Source organism: Stegastes partitus, unplaced genomic scaffold (assembly GCF_000690725.1).
Source record: "Stegastes partitus isolate 25-593 unplaced genomic scaffold, Stegastes_partitus-1.0.2 Scaffold157, whole genome shotgun sequence".
Lineage (NCBI taxonomy): Eukaryota > Metazoa > Chordata > Actinopteri > Pomacentridae > Stegastes > Stegastes partitus.
The window spans coordinates 26,117-42,333 of NW_007577888.1; the positions used below are offsets into that span (position 1 = coordinate 26,117).

Here is a 16,217-nt window from a genome sequence, read left to right on the forward strand (position 1 = left end):
TTCAGGCAGCAGAGATAGCGGAGGGAGGAGCGTCTGATTGGACCACAGCGGTAGAAACTCACCGACAGTCCCATGAATTCATGTGACGTTCACATTTAGTCCCGTTCAGAATCAAATGTTCGCAGACGAACGAATGTGAATGTTTCATGCCTACAAGACCGTCACTGGTGCAGCATTTCATAGCTGTTCATAAATCCAAATATAAGACCAGAACTAAGAACGAACTGTTCTGATGCACGGGATGACTGGTCCTTCATCACTGTGGCTTTATTCAGTCCCGCAAACATCATAGTTGTTCTCCAGAGGAACAAACTCCGGCCTGTCAGATGAGCTCTATTAACTCATCAACTTTAACCTGCCGTCAAGTTTCCAATTTGATCATTTGATTTGATTTTACAGTGAATATAAGACGACTGATTAAACATTAAAGTCAGTATGTGAAAGTAGTTTTAATGCAGTCGATGTTTATTTCTGGTAAAATCTGCGTTTGTGCTTCTTTCATTTGACGGCAGAACGTTGATGCTGCAGTTAAGTTGAACTGTTTTAACAATCAGCGCTGAGATGTTCGGGGAAAACATCTAGTTGTGATTTCTCACAGATGTTGCAGCTGCCATGTGATTGTGATATAACTTTTTAAAGTCAAGCTTTAGTTTAATATCCGTTGTCCAATAGATGAGATTCCATGAAGATCATGACCGCTACACAAGAAGAACATGAAGATTAGAAACACTGCATGATTTACAGCCTAAATCACAGCCTTTGCAAACTGCTAATTCCACTGTTACAAAGTTCAGTTTGATTCGTGGTTCATCCCTAATTTCAGCGAGTCGTCAACACGTTTACAACAGAAGAGCAACAAAGTCTGCGTTTGAAGGAGGCGTCACAGGTCACTCACCAGAGAGGAGGGCTTTGTGTTCATTTAGACGTAGTCGACTTATTCACCTTTTATTCACTGTTTTCATTTCCAGCTGCAGTTTGGTTAAAGGAAAAGATCATAGTTTGATTTCAACTTAACCTTTTTTTTAAAAGTTATTTTTTTGGCCTTTGTATTCGATAGTGAGAGAGAGAGACAGGAAAGTGGGGGAGAAGAATGGGGGGAGGACACGTGGGAAAGGGTCATGAGCAGGATTCGAACTCATGACCTCCACATTGGGACTGTAGCCCTGCACATGGGACGCCAGCTCAACCAGGTGAGCTATAGCGGCGCCCCTTCAAGTTAACCTTTTAACATCTGCCTCAAGCTTCTCTTCCATTTTCTTGGTTACAAAGGAAAAGTGGGAGCGACACAGCGAGATTTTAGTTGTTCTTGTTCACACAACCACATGAGATCATGTATGTAAGCATCGGTTGTTTAAACGCCCCTGAAACCATCAGCTGATATGTTTTCTGTCAGGCTGGATGTTTAAATCACGATCGTTCCATTACTATTAATCCAGGCATCCATATGGACCATTTATTCATCCATGTTGCCTTTTTAAAACATTCAATCCATTACTTTCAGCTGTTTATCACTTCTAGCTTTCTCTTTCCACCGTTCATCTTTTCTATTTAGCAAACTGTTTCAGGTTTTTTACTACCTACTTCTATACACTCTCCATCACCACAGTTACAGCTGACTCAATGCAGACTTTTCTAGTTATCATCTCTGTTCTTTCAAAGTATTGGAGCCAGTTTTCTAAGAACCTTGGAAACTGCTAAAGAAACCCCTGATGTACAAACCGGCCTGGTAGGAACCACTGCTCATCAGCAGGTTGTGCATTAATCTGCTGCAAAGGTCCCACATTAATGTCTCATTTAGTCTTAGTGACATTTGCAGCAAACTACGGAGCCCGGCTGTTTTAGGAAAGGAGAGGACATGTCTTTGACCTGGGTTTTAAAATTTCTTAAGCATATTGGCTTGAAGCAGAATCAGTCAGAAAGCGTTAGTTGTGGGTTTTTCTTACTGGATCTGTTCATAATAAGTGTTTAAATATTGACAGCCTTTTCCTTTGCAAACCTTTTACAGGACTGCTCTTATCTCACATCGCCCCCCGTAACAGAACCTCCGAGTCGGAGATAAGGAGACGAGAGCCGACCGCAGACGCATTCAAGAGACGGGCGACCTTTGGCTAATTTTTCTTTTTCAGAACCACAATCAGTAAAAACGACGGCACAGAACAAAGCTGGTCTGTTATCTGGAGATCACCACTGATCCGTTTTCTTCTCTTTCACACTCGCCTTCCTTTAAATGTTAACGTGAGATGATTAGATATACAATGCTTAACAAACGCAGTCGACCACCACCCAGTGAAAGGTTTATGCCTAAATGAACTGCATCAGTAATTCCCAAAATCATGTCTTATGTTTCTCTAGTGGTTAATACACCAGCATGTAGAAGCTCTTTAACAAATGTGATTATTGTTGATATCCATGAATTACTATTTCATTATTTCATGATTAAGATGTCAAATAGTTATTTGCTTGCATTCCTGAACAGGAAAGCTAGTTTTAAAAGCTTCAAACATCCGCCCACACCGACACCAGGCTCTCCGTGTTCAGAATTTATCTCATTTTAATTGTAAAAACTAAGACAAACAATAAAAACAGTTCTTCTAACTTGTAAAATCTAGAACTGCATCCCAGCTGGAGTTTTTATGTTCTTAAAACGTTGTAAGAACGCTCTGCAAAACTAGTTTTAGTGGTTGAATGTTATGCTTGATTCATTCTCAGAGAAGCTCAGTGGCTCCAATCTGGGTATAAAAATGTGAATTCCTCATTCCTGTTAAAAATGGTAAAACGTGGAGAGCAGAGTGCGAAATAAAGCACCTCATGATGCTGGATGGTATATATATACATATAGATCAACAGTTCTTAACAAGTTAGACAGGTGGTCTAATACATCTGTTAAGCACCGTATTTAAATTCTAAATGGGTCATTTTCACAAGTCGTCCTGAATTACGAAACCTTTTTTTTTCCTATGAAGTTAATTGAGTTTTGCTCCAGTGTGACTGCTTCATATTTTCATCTAATACCAGGAAATGTCACAAATGATTCAATTTATTTTACAGGGAAAGGCAACGATAAAAACAAAAAAAAAACAAGCAGACACGACCACGTCACAAAATTCCACATGATTAAGTTAAATCATGAGAAAAACCTGGATTTTAAACCTTCTTATCTGGACATGAAACTTATCGATGGAACTCAATCTGGGCACATTGAAGGAAAATTGAACATGATCTACCAAAATTGTTTTATGTACGTAAATATCACATGATCCCAAGATCGCTGAGGCAAATGAAATTATGAGCCACAGAGCTGCTCTTGTTTCTCATAAACGTCTATGAGTCCTCCGTCATCACAGAGAAAAGCTCCAAACATCCGCCAACACCAACACCAGGCTCTCCGAGTATCAATAAGTGACGTCTCAGAATTTACCTCAATTTTATTGTAAAAACTAAGACGAATCAAAAAATTAAAACAGTTTGTCTAACATGTAACATCTAGAACTGCATCCCAGCTGGAGTTTCTATGTTCTTAAAAGGTTGTGAGAAAGTTCTAAAAAGTTCTTGTGATGTTGTTAGGGGGGAAGTGTTCTTTTAGTTCCTAGAAAGTTCTTCATGAAGGCAGCATAAGGTTCTCTTTAGAAATGTTCTTTCATATGTTGCATTGGGAACGTCCTTCCTTGTTATCATGCAACGCTGTGAGAACGTTCTGAACTGCAACCTTCCACCTTTGTTAATATTCTGAATTACAGGAACATTTTATAAGAAACATTTTTTCTTCTGAGGCCTCGCTAACGTCTTGAAAACATGTTTTGAACGTTGGTTTGAGAACGTTCTTCTTCTGTTATCGTGTAACACAATCCGACAAACATCCTCTGAATGTTAAAACTTAAGTTTTAACCTGATAGGAAGAATATTTGAAATGATAAATATCTTTAAAACGTTCTTTGAGTATCAGATTATGTTTTCTTTCAAACATTATTGGAACTTGCAGGTAATGTTTCCTGTTCGCTGGGATGTAAAAAAAAAAAAAAAAGAAAAGTGACCTCCTTATTCTTCCTTCCACTCCAATTAGCGAATGTGGCATGAAGCAGAAAGTGGCGATTTCCATTTCCAAAGCCTGGATTCCTGCTAATTGGGATGAAAGCCTCCTGCTATCAGGTTCCAACAAGGTCCAACACTCCAAACTAATTGTTGCTTCAGACAAAAAAAAAAAAGAGCTTGTTAAGGTTAAAAAAAAAAAACAACCTGCTGACTTTGAGAGCAGAGAGTTGATTTGTTTAAACCTGATCCCGACTCTGAGCTTTAACAGGAAATAAAACAGTTTGGCCTCAAGATTATTCCTTAAACTAACAATCAAACGTTTACATGTTAAAGCTGCACTCATGAAACAACTCAGAGGTTTGTGTCTGCAGACTTAAACTCAGCTCACTTTTGTGCACTTTTAAACATATCGTGAAGGAAACGTGTTCCAGAGACAGCGTGATGTCGACAGAAACGAGAAGAGCTGCAGCATGAAGACATACGGACAGCGTCACCTGACACGACGTCCCAGGACCTGAACAACATGAAACCAACTCCTTTATCTTATTAAACAATCATCCGACTACATTACCCACAAAGCACTGCTTTCTCATGCACAGCAGGAACATTTAGACCCCGCCTCAGTCAGACTGACGGCAGATACAAATTAAAACTGGACTCACAAAACTATTCTACAATATCTATGGTGTTTATCTGAACACATTTCTTCTGTTTATATTTATCTATTCCATAACTTAATCATTTTTTAGTGTATATGAATCCAGAGCTTATTCTAAATGTTACCTCTGTGTGTATATATAAATGTATGTATGTGTGCGTTTGGTATTTTGCTTGTGTTTTGTACCGAACTGTGTGTGCATGAAGTTCCTGAGAGTTCTTGAAAGTTCTTGAACAAGAGACTCTGAGGTGTAAAATTGGTTGAGTTGCACCTTTAACTCAGTCAAAGGTATTTCAGATGGAAGAGTCAACACTTGTAAATAAGAAACTGAATACAGAAGAGCTCAGTGAGGAGGCGTCACACAGCAGGCGGGTGTTTACCAGCCGGGTTGGTCTCAGATGATCAAAGAGAAACAGAAGATCCCAGCTTCAGGAGACTCATTTAAACATTTTGATTTGTGTCCCACCGTCAGCAGACAGCAGAGATGTGCTTTAAAAGAAGGAAAACAAGCTGCTGCCCATTTAGTCAGATGTGACGAAGAGACGGACACAAGTTAAAGGCTTCTAGGACTTGTTCATTAACCAGCAACAGAACAGGAAACGCGTCCTATCACGCTGCAGAAACTGCTCGAGGAACCTGACCAAGAGACAAAACCAACAGAGCATCTGTGAGGGAGTGAAACAGATGATAGAGCAGCACATGTTTTAGGCCAGAGCTACCTTATGATTGACTGTCGGGGTGCAGAGTGTTCTCACATCTACTGTTCGCCTGTTACGTCCAGTTTCAAAAGAGCAAGATGGCAAACTGGAGTCCACGAACCAACGAGCAGCATCGCAGGTCACTGTGTCCATCGTTTACAGACAGCCTACGCAAGTGACAAATACATTCAAAGATGAAATATGAAAGAGAAATAAATTGAGAAATTAAATGGAACATGCTTATTAAATGTCCAACATGCAGCTGACGGTTTGATCAATGATTTGATAACGGCAGAAAACACTTGAGCTTGTTCTGTTCTTACACAGTTTATAAAGTATTACGAATCATTTAAGAGTAAAAAAAAAATAATGTTGATTTATATAAATGTAGAAATCATAATTCAGATCCATCCTTGTTTATGTACGTCTTTTTTTTTTTTAACTACCGTAATGTCTGGACTATAAGCCACTACTTTTTTCACACGCTTTGAACTCTGCGGCTTAAACACTCATGTGGCTAATTTATGGATTTTTACGATTTTTACGAATTTGCCTCGAGACGAAAGTGACATTGAGGAAGTGTGTGACAAAGTCATTCTGAGGCTGTTCAGTTCCGACACTGAAGAAGACGACTTTAGTGGTTTTAGTGCAGGAGGAAGATGAAGATAGCGATCAATGACTTTTCCTGGTAGGCTGCTGTAGTTTTTTTAAAGTTACTGGGTGCGGCTTATATTCAGGTGCGCTCAATAGTCTGGAAATTACGGTGTTTATTTTCTAAGTAAACATTTTCTTCTACAGTTTGAAGCTTCAAGTCTCCTTTAATCCAACAGAGTGTTGATTTTGTACGTTTTGGTCCCAGTTAGGGTCAAACAGACGATAAGGCCGGACATGTGTCAGGATGTACATGGTGTCCTTCACTCAGTACATCTGGTTTCGTGCCAGACTCAAAGTTTTGGGCGGCTGTCCATCTTCTACAGACATCCTCTGGACTCGCTTGATACTTTTCAGGTGTTTTATTATCATGTTGTGGCTAATTAGAGTGTATATTAGTTGTCAGGAACGTCTGGGTTTCTGTGTTTCTAAGTCACACCTGAACGTTGAACGTTGAGTAGAAGCGCTGCAGCAGCTCTCAGCTCGCGGCTTCTCTCTCTGTCAAAACATGCCAGTTTTATTTTTCACTCTTGTCCTGCTGCTGCTTTCTCGTTGCATCACGTCGCTGCAGCGCGCCGAGGAACTCTTGCTAAAATTATATCCACTTGTAATCGAGCTAAAAATACGACGGCATGTATTTTATGATGCAGCAGGACTCACGAGCACCGAGACCAATCCAATTTAGCTCTAATTTGATAAACTGTCCCCTCCATCAGCTCCGAGGTGTAAATAAGGCGAGAATGTATGAATCAGAGGAGCCATGTTTGTTTAAAAGCTGTCAGAGAGTATCAGGGAGTTCCAGTGACCTCCTGACACCTCTAACTAAACTTACAGACGGGCTATTTTGGAGGCAGCAGTAAGTCAAACCTGAGGGTCCTGTTGCAGGAAAACAGGTTCCCCTGAGAGAGCTCCATAATGCTGCTGAGAGCTTAACACGGACGCTAAAGATGATTTCAGTTCTGCTCATCGCCTGCGTCGCTTCATTGCTGAGCTCATCATTCATCCTGGATTTCAGAAAGAGTTCTTTGCCTCAGTCTGTTTTCAAAGACAACATTCAGACACAACCTTTGAAAAAACAAAGTGTAGTTGAGAAGAACAAGGCAAAAGCTGCACCTTTTAAATCTAGTTTGACTGAAGAAGTTTAACAAAAGGTCACCGCATGCTGACATTCCTCAAACATTTTCTCTTTCGCTTTTCTGTTTGTTCCACATTGTTCCTATGATTTATTCCCAAACTACTCAACTGAGCACCATCTTTCTCCACTTTCCTATTATTTACCCAAAGAAAAGTCTCAACACTCTGATCAGAAAACTCATTTTGTCCAATTGTGTCCCAGCTCTAAAGACTCTACTGTCCAGAAATCAAATCAAACAACCGAGGACTGGATCCTGAACCGACTAAATGGAGAGTTTGAGGTCGTCCTTCACCACCACAAGTCTGACCGGACCGAAACATTTGTGTAGTTTGAATCTAAACTGAAGCTCACGAGTAATCATCTGAAATTCCCCGACCAATCACTGACGGGTCATTCCATCTCAAAGCTCCACCATCACTTTGCAACTAAAGACAGATAAGAAAAAAAACGTCTGCAATAAGTGCTGAAGGAGCTGCAGTTGAACTGTTTTACACAAAAACTAAATCTTTTTTCTGTCCTGCTGTGACGCCACAAACTTTTGGGATTTGTTTTGTTTGTTTGTACCAAAATAAAAGCTCTGATTACGTATAAAAAGACCAAAAACGTTCATAGCTGGAAGTCAGGAAACTTTTTTTTAGATATTTGTAAAATTTTAGTTGGAGACATCACACACTTTGTTTTGCACGTTTAAATTTGAGTCTATGTTTGACCAACAGTATCTCAGGAACTACTGAAGAAAAAAGCTTGAAATCTCACAGATATTTCTCATCAGGCCATAGATTAAGAATCTGCAATATCGGATGAGTCGATCAAATAATCTCTAAATATGTATGAGTTAAAACACAAAACAAACAAACTGCAGCCGTGGTGACGTGTCCCATCTGTGAGCACACATTAGCCAAAAAATGGATCATGCAGAAGTTGGTTGGAGGTATTTTCTAAACTAGATGTAGCTGCGTGTCACAATAACACAAAACAAAACAGAATAGTTCCTAATATGAAACACTTAATCACAGAATGAAGACTTCTGTGTTTGAACACAGAGCTGTTCGTCCAACATCCCAACTGATCGACTCAGAGGCTGACGAAGCCCATCAGCCTACATGGTCTTCAGCCGTCACTCAATCTGTTATCAAGACCAAAAGTTCAGCCGTCATGCTTATCTGTGGAAACTCATCTCTTAATAAACTATTTGCGGAGCTCGATCAGCCTCCTCTGATGTCGTCAATCTATTTCTGGAGTCTCTACTTAATGCAGTGATTCTCAACCAGAACACAAGAGGAGCAACTGATTGAGGCTCTTCTCTGGTCCAGGTGAAATTTGGAGCTGTACGCCTTCAAATCACCACCATCATCATTCTGGTCTGTTTCCTCTTGACTTTTCTACAATGGATTTAAATCACAGTTCAATCCAAAGGAGCCAAAGCCTGATCAATGCTGTCAAACATCAGCGCCGCTGCTGGAATAAAGTGGACATGAACGGGAAGAGAAGAGATGATGCAGTGCAGAGGAAGAGGTGGAGAGGAGGGCAGCGTCCAGCACTCCTGACAATGGAGGAGGTCGGAGGGGGGATTTCCGTCCCATGAAGCAGCCTCACCCACAACAAGATCTGCTCCACATTTACTTTATTTATGACACACTTCACGCAACAGAAGCTGCCAAAAGCTCTGCAGGAAGAAGATTAAAATTTAAAAAAACAGCCCATGAACGAGCCGAGTTACAAGTTCTCAATAAAAAAATTAAGAGAAAACTCAGAAAACAAGAGAGGTGGAGAATATCTGCACTGGTTTGGTGGATGAGTCCAGGAGCAGCAAAACCACAATGACAGGAGGACAGTCTGTACAGCTGTGAGAAATCAAACCCCGAAACTGCAGTTTTACAGCCATCAGATCAGAATTCAAGTCAAGAAATCACTTTTCTGCAGTGATTCTGCCACAAATTACTAAAAAAAAAGGTCAGTTTAAGAGACTGAGCTGTTTTTTATTTACAAGATGGGAGCAGAAAATCCAGGAAATGCACAAATAAACCACCATCAGAAGCTACAGACACTGAGTCTAGAAAAAATATTTTTTTAAAAAAGACAAAAATAAATAAATAAAAGCTCTGAGGCTGTATTTAGATATGAACAGATGACACCGACCATCGTGGCATTTTCAAACACAACTAAATCATAAAGCTGTCAGACATTAAAAGTCCTGGAAATAACAGAAACATTCATTTACAATCTGACTTTCACAACTTTAGTTCATGATCACAGCAGCACTTTGGTCATCGATAATTAAATTAAGACACTCTGTCATTACAAGCGTTTGTTCAGACGCTCGATCAAGTCCGTCAATAATCAGCTGATCGATGCGCATCGATGCATGAATCGATCCCTCGGGCGCTTCTTACCTTGTGGCTTGTCTCCGTGCAGTCACACTGGAACTTGTCATAACTTTCAGAGAAGGTAAGAAAAGTTTGGGAGGAGAAGAAAAAAAAAAAAAACTCAGACTTTAGAGTAAAGTTACCTGAAAATGTAAACACGTTTCCGGTTGAGTGACTTCAAAATAAAACTCACATGTTGACCTGAAGGGGTTCGCAGCAAATAAAATGTGAAATTTGGTGGTTGTTGGTTGTTGATATTTATTCATAGATTTTATTTTTTTCAATTAAATTTTATTTTATTTTATTTACTTATTCATTCATTTTCACTTTCTTTTTGTTGCTTTATTCTTCTGAAAACACTTTAAAACTTCTTTTGGAAAGGTTTTATGTCAATAGTTAATTTATTGTTGTTTTTGTTCCCAACCATCTGTAACTTTTTAAAGGAACAGTTAGAACAGTAGAGGTGTGTTGTTCTATTTCCTTTCCACACTACAGACCATAGATATGACTGACTGTGCTTATGTTTGACTGATAATAATAATAATGATGCTCCTCATCATATTTTAAAAATGGAGTTACCTAAGTGTAAGGTGCTTTACGAAACGTTAAAGTATATAAAGCATTAACACAAGTCAACACAACTTTAATGAATGAAACATGCAATAACAAAACATTGGGGGTCACCTATTATACATCTGTTGGTCTCTTCTGGTGGGTTTTCAGAGCTTTTTGAACCGACTGAGCTGCTCTGACAGTAAGGAGGAGCTGCTTTCACAACATTAGAGCTGCAACAGTGAAAACGTGGTTCCTCTTCATACGTGAACTGTGGCAAGGTGGATCAGTGGTTAGCACTGTTGCCTCACAGCCCTGTTCACGTCCCGCTGAGAACACCTGGGATCTTTCTGCATGGAGTCTCCATGTCCAAAAACATGTTGAGGTTAATTGGTGATTCTAAATTGTCCGTAGGTGTGCCTTCACCCTGAGTCAGCTGGGATAGACTCCAGCCCCCCATGACCCCAGTGAGGATTAAGGTGTATAGATAATGGATGGATGGATTTTCTCAATGCAGAACAAGCTGTTAAAAGTTCTAAAATGCTTTGTTTTGAACTTATACAATAGTTGTAAGATGGCCGATTGAACCAGAGTCATTGTGTGCTGATAAAAACGGAGGTTTTGCTCCTGAGGGCTTCGTGTTCATTTCCAGCAGCTCAGGATGAGGCCGATATTCTTAGATTGTGGTCGATGTTGTATAATGAGTTATATTTGTTGGTTTCAGATGGACATCCGATCAGCTGTCGTCTGAGCTTTTAATTAACTGTCTGATTGTGTGTCTCTGCTGCACATGTTCTATTTCGGTAAAGGTTTTATTTTGGCGGCGTTGTCCTCTCACCACCTCCACTTTAGCTCACAGGCTGTTGAACAGGATTCATGTTTCCTTCATATCAACAACCACACCGATGATGTTGTTTCATGTCATGACTTCTTGTTTCTTGTTGACTGACTGCTGATGACCTTCCAAAGCATCATTAATATTTCTTTCACATCTTGCAAGCTCATTGATTGGCTATTCATTTCTTTACAACATGAGGATGATCTCTAATGTGAATCTGAAGCTTGCTTGTGCCCTCATGTAGCAGGAACATTTACAGGACAAGGTGTGACAACTTATTCTTACGGTGAAGGGATACTCTGCAGTCCTTGATGAAGAAAAAAAATGCATACAATATATTGCAGCATGCTCTGAAAAACATATTTTGTTCTTTGCTGAACTGTCACCTGCACAGAAAAAAAGCATGGCTAAATAAATCGAATTTTTTTACCTGCTTTTATTTTGAAGGCCCGGTGGTGTCAGACTGTGCGGACAGATGCTGTTTTGACGCAGTTTTTCTGAGTTTGCCGCTGATAGTGGCTTGAAGGAGTCAGTGACAGACAGCTGAATCCTCCAATCAGAAGCCACATCTGGAGCCTCTGGATTGTGACGACACGGGGGCGGGGCTTGTTCTCCAGTTTAGTCAAATGGCGCCAAAGTGTCGAGATGGATTTTATATTATCATTTATAATAAATAATTATCATATTACAGTTGTACTGAAGTTGTGTCAGAATAATCCACAAATGTCAGCCATCTGTGTGAATGTTTGTTCTGTCGTCTTCTGTAAAGAGTTTAATCCTACTGTTTGTTTTTGTTTGTTTGTTTGTTTGTTTGTTTGTTTTTGGGGGTCAGTTAGTTACACCACATGCAAAAGCTGTAATGAAATAAACAGCTGGACCTGCGGTAATGAAGGCCTGTAAAGTGCATCGTCCATCATCCAGCAGCTGAGGGCGCTGCTGCCCTTCAGGTCAGCAAACAGGATCCAGGAGTTACCAAACACCTCCTTCTGTTTCTGAAGAAGCACCTCGACCTGAAACCAAAAGAAAGGCAGCTGGACATTTTTAAATAAACTAAATAATGAAAAATAGTTAGAGGAATAAATCAGTGAGACAAATACAAGACAGAATCTCCTCCTGTGGTCAGCAGCAGCCAAATCGCACCGTCACTTTTAAATCATTATTAACACACAACAAACCAGATCCCCAACAAGAAAACTAAACACAGACGTTACAACTGCCTGAAGAAAATAAGCTTGTGAAATGCTTCTTCTATCTTTAATTCTGGAGATGGTTCCTGATTGAAGGAAGCAGGACTGGACCAACGTCCATCCATCCATCTATCCAGTCTATCCCAGCTGATCCCAGCAGGTTCACCTGGACAGGTAACCAGTCTATCACAGGGCTACACTTAGAGACAGACAACCAAGCACACTCACATTCACACCTACAGACAATTTACAATCACCAATTAGCCTCAGCATGTTTCTGGACTGTGGGAGGAAGCCGGAGAACCCGGAGAGAACCCACGCTGTACGGGGAGAACATGGAGACTCCACGCAGAAAGATCCCGGGTGTCCTCACTGGGACGCGAACCTGCGACCTTCTTGCTACGAGGTGACTGTGCTAACCACCATTCCACCTTGCAGCCCTGGACCAACATATTTTTCCTAATAATGGGTTGGATGAACACTGCAGTCGTCCTCTACCTGCTAACCACTGCTGTATTCTAGCTAATGTTCAGAAGGACGCTGTGGTCATAGATGGTTCGTTTAATTGGAAATGACACGTGTTGTGTTGAGAAGCTGCTGTTAGTGGCTCTGGCCCTGCAGTGAACTCACTACTGATTCCAGTTAAAGGCATCAGACAAAGTTTAGTTTCTTGTTTCAAATTCGTAATGAGATTAGTTACAGAAATCCTGTTTATACATCATCAGATCTCATTATTTGTCATCCAGATCTTATCAGTAAACGACAGCTTTCGGCCTGCTGCTGCTGTGAAGTCTGATCGTCCAGCGTCTGTTTTGCTTCTGTTGCTACGAGAAACGACATAAAGTCATAGAGAAACAGAAACGTGTCGTCTAGCTTCGGTTTCTGCTGCTCTCCACTGATCCAGTTTCTGTTTTACTATTAAATCAATCTGACAAGGAACACATTCAGTTCAAAGTCTAACAGCTTATTAAACAGAACCATAGAGATGTTTCTTTAAGGTTCACTTGCTCACTTTTTCCAGAGCTTCAAAATCAAGAATCCTCACCAGAGGCAGAAGACACACCTTTGAACAGGACAGTTACCTTTTACCGCTCGTTATCGTATCATAGACACAAACTGAAGAAGCCCATGAGATGTGGTTGAGAGCTGGGAAACCTCTAAAAGTGGACCGATAGTGATTTTTTTTGTGATTTTTGTTGTTTCCTCCTGTCAAACAGATTGTATTTTATATTGTCAAGTGCCCAAAATGTGTAGTTGAAAGCTTTGAAAGCACTAAAAATATTGAGAAAATGGAACTTGAGTTAATTTCTTTGTTTTGTTGTTGTTGGTTTTTGTTTGTTTGTTTTAGGAGAAACAAAGATGAAAAGCTCATAAATGGACATTGTTTTATTTTTCAAAAAGAATCCAGTGAAACAAGCTGCTTAGTGAACTTTAAGTCTCTTCATCATTTGCTGGATCAGAAGTCATGCTGTTACATCAATGAGCTTTTTTTTTTCCAAACCACAGTCAGAGCAGTTACAGTCAAACATGTTGTCACATGACTGGAGGAAAATCCAGCCACCGACCAAGTCTGTGAGCTGTGGCTGAAACTGGCAAGTTGACACAAAGGTTTTGGTTTTTGTTCCTTTTTTCTTTCTCCTCAAACTGTGTCTAAGCAGTAAAGAGGAGGCGCACTTCATCCTTCAGATGAGACTGAAAGCTGCAGAAAAGCCAGTAGGTGGATCTTGAGTTGCTGTTTTTCCTCCATCTGCTGAAGAAGTTTGTGACATGCAGTCAAAAGTCTGTTGATTCCTGAAGTAAAGTGTGTAACAGCACAACCTGCTTCCTGCTCACTTCATGTGACTGAGAGCAAATCAGGGGACCTTAAGACATCGTCATCGACTTTAGTTTCATTTATTAACCAGAGCTTCACGTCTCTGACCTGCAGACCGACCTCCAAAATACTTCTATTCATATTTATTGTTCTGTTCTATTGCTGCTCTCCATCTGCTGTTCTGTCCTCACCCCATCCCCCCATCCCCACTCTCACCCAACCGGGTGAGGCAGACGGCCGCCTGCCCTGAGTCTGGTTCTGTCAGAGGTTGTTTCTCCCTCCCTTTGGGGGGGTTTGGTTCCTTCCCACCGTTGCCAACCGTTTGCTTAGAAGGAGTCCAAAGACAACTTTGGATTGTTGGGTTCTCTGTTTAAATATGTAAGGTCTGTACCGCACCATGTGAAGCACTGTGAGATGACACATGTTGTAAACTGCTCGATACAAATAAAATTGAATTGAATTGAAATTAGCTGCAAGGTGGAGCAGGTGGTTAGCGCCGTTGCCTCGCAGCTAGAATGTCACTGGTGAGAACACCCAGGATCTTTCTGCATGGAGTCTCCATGTTCTCCCCGTGCAGTGTGGGTTCTCTCTGGGTTCTCCGGCTTCCTCCCACAGTCCAAAAACACGTTGAGGTTAACTGGTGATTCAAAATTGTCCGTAGGTGTGAATGTGAGTGTGCTTGGTTGTCTGTCTCTAAGTGTAGCCCTGTGATAAGACTGGTTACCTGTCCAGGTGAACCTGCCTTCACCCTGAGTCAGCTGGGATAGACTCCAGCCCCCCATGACCCCAGTGAGGATTCAGCGGTGTATAGATAATGGATGGATGAACTGAAATTAACACCACAAAACTGAGACGTCTGTAACTGTGTTGGCTCTGAGTTACATAAGTAAAGTGTGATCGTCTCTGCAGGAGTTCTGCTCTGGAAGGAGGAAGTCTCAGGTCTCTGGTGACCAGAGGGAACAAGGCAGGCAGCGCTCGGTGAGCCAGCAGGAACAACAGGACGCAGCGGGAATGAATTAATGAGCTACATGACACTGTAAAAACACCACAACACCACCACAGGAAGAGTGGCGGGTTCAACAGTTTAAAGCCTCTCTGGGGTCAAACGATGGAGACACAGATACTGATCGATAGCAAAGAGCTGCTCTGTGACTGTGCTGCAAAGAGCCGAGGTCAGCGACAGTCGAGTCTCCTCCACAAAAATGTGAGAGAAAAAAAAACACTAAGGAACCATAAAACACTGAAGTTAGTTTCACTTTTCCACAGAGTTACATAAAGAAAAAAATATTTAAAAACTGAAAAAAAATATATAAACCTGTAAAGTTGCTTTTAGGAACAACACAATAGCATTGATTTATACATGACGGGGCTTCATGTGTCAGAGGACGGCCAAAGACAGCTGCTGTCATCTAATTCACATTCACACTCATCTTTATTTTAACATTAACAATAGAAAAATATTAGCTATGTGCAGCCTGTACGAGGTCGTTCACAGAGATGAACCCTCAGTTTATTATTATTTAACTCTTTGAAGCCACTTTTAGCTCAGTGTTTGGTTCTACGCCTCACAGCTGCATCTGATAACAAAGTGGATCATGCTGATCATATGTCAGTGTTGAGTTCACAGCTTGCTCTGGTGCCAAGTGGCAAAAAAAAAGCAAAATACTGTCTAAAGTTAAAGCAGGTGATCATAGACTTAAACCTGCAGTCTTTCTAATGACCAGCAGGGGGCGACTCCTGTGTTTGTACAAAGAAACCTGATTGTATAGAAAATGATTCAACTCCTCACTGGATTTGTTACCTTAGTAAATATTTTTCTAATAAGTTTGTGATTTAAGTCACTAGTTTCAAGTCTTCTTCAACACAGACTGATGTTCATTTTGTAAGTTATGGTGCGATTTAGAGTGAAATAGATGATGATGCTGGATATGTACATTTAATCCGTTCATACTGTTCGGGTCAAATGTGGTAGTAAAAAATTCCCTAAACGTCTTTTAGCCTGAAATTTGATGACTTTTCCTGAAGCGAGCCAAAATTACACAAACATGAAAATATTCTAAAATGTTATACTTTTGTACAGGTGCTACAAATGTGTGTTCTCTGAGGCTGTTTGGAGTCAATTTGCACCCATTGAGTTGGACTTCAGATCTACCAGTGTGGGTCAAATCAAGCGACGCAGTGGTTTTAGGGAATCTTGGAACTGTGAAACTGTACAGGCCATGTTTTCTGTGTATTTTTTTTATTTTCATGTATTAATGTGACATAGACTATTTAGACATTCTAAACAGAT

The 16,217-nt window shown here is 40.6% G+C and overlaps 1 protein-coding gene across 3 annotated transcripts in view; it reads right to left on the reverse strand.

The window, feature by feature from the left end:
* Positions 1–9,632, reverse strand: part of kank3 (KN motif and ankyrin repeat domains 3) — a 34,750-nt gene extending 25,118 nt beyond the window's left edge. For all 3 annotated transcript variants that reach the window (XM_008279355.1, XM_008279356.1, XM_008279354.1), the window contains exon 1: positions 9,565–9,632. The gene's annotated coding sequence lies outside the window, so the exon portion shown is untranslated. The remainder of the gene's footprint in view (positions 1–9,564) is intronic.
* Between the last annotated feature and the right edge of the window lie 6,585 nt (positions 9,633–16,217).